This window comes from Nannospalax galili, unplaced genomic scaffold, assembly GCF_000622305.1.
Source record: "Nannospalax galili isolate Female #2095 unplaced genomic scaffold, S.galili_v1.0 scaffold1588, whole genome shotgun sequence".
NCBI classification, from domain to species: Eukaryota; Metazoa; Chordata; class Mammalia; order Rodentia; family Spalacidae; genus Nannospalax; species Nannospalax galili.
Window position 1 is genome coordinate 37,665 of NW_008358480.1, and position 920 is coordinate 38,584.

Consider the following 920-nt stretch of genomic DNA (forward strand, 5'->3'; position numbering starts at 1 on the left):
CCATGTGGCCTTTCAGGCTCATAAGGCTCTTCTCGATCTTTAAGTGCAAGCCTGAGATAATGTATTTGAATTGGCTTTGCTGTAAGATCATCAATCTGACTTTTAATGAAGCCAGTGAGCTTCTTAAATGCCCAGGGGCCAAAAGAAATTACTATTAGAAAGCCAATGAATGGACCAAGTATGTTGGGTAAAAGGGCAGAGAGCCAGGGAGAAGTGGAAAACAAGTTTTTGTACCAAGGCTCTGCTTGTTCTCTCTCCTTCTTACGCTGTTCTAAACCTTCTTTTAAAGCAGCCATGTTGTCTTTAATCTTACCAGAGTGGTCACGGAAGAAACAGCACTCTTCCTTGAGGGCCACACAAAGCCCTCCTTGCTGTAAAAACAAAAGATCCAGGCCCCTCCTATTCTGAAGGGCAACTTCAGCCAGAGAACTAAGAGAGTCCTCCAGGTCAGATATAGAGTCCTCTATACGTCTTAAGTCTAGATCAATATCTGCTCTCAGGGATGAATAAGTTTGCTGCTGTGTGACAAGTGCAGCAGTTCCTGTGCCAATTCCGGCAGTGATCCCAGCTCCTAGCAGAATGCTAAAAGTCAGTGAGATGAGCTCTCTCTTTTGTCTAACTGGACCCACGTCATGATCAAAATGATTTAAAAATTCTTCATCAGAGTGGTAAAGTAAATGAGGTAAGAGTCTTATAATTACACAAAAACCTTGATAACGTTCAAGAACCTGAGAATACACACAAGGTGTTAGCCCAGTGTCACAGGCCCACCAGGTGTCATTGTGAGGAACAAGATAATCATCCATGTCGTTTGTAGCTTTGTTAACCTCAGAGCACAGCCCAGAATTTAGAACTGCTGTGACATTCCCAACACAAGTCCCATTTGTTCCCATGACTTGTTGTAAGGACAAAGAAACCTT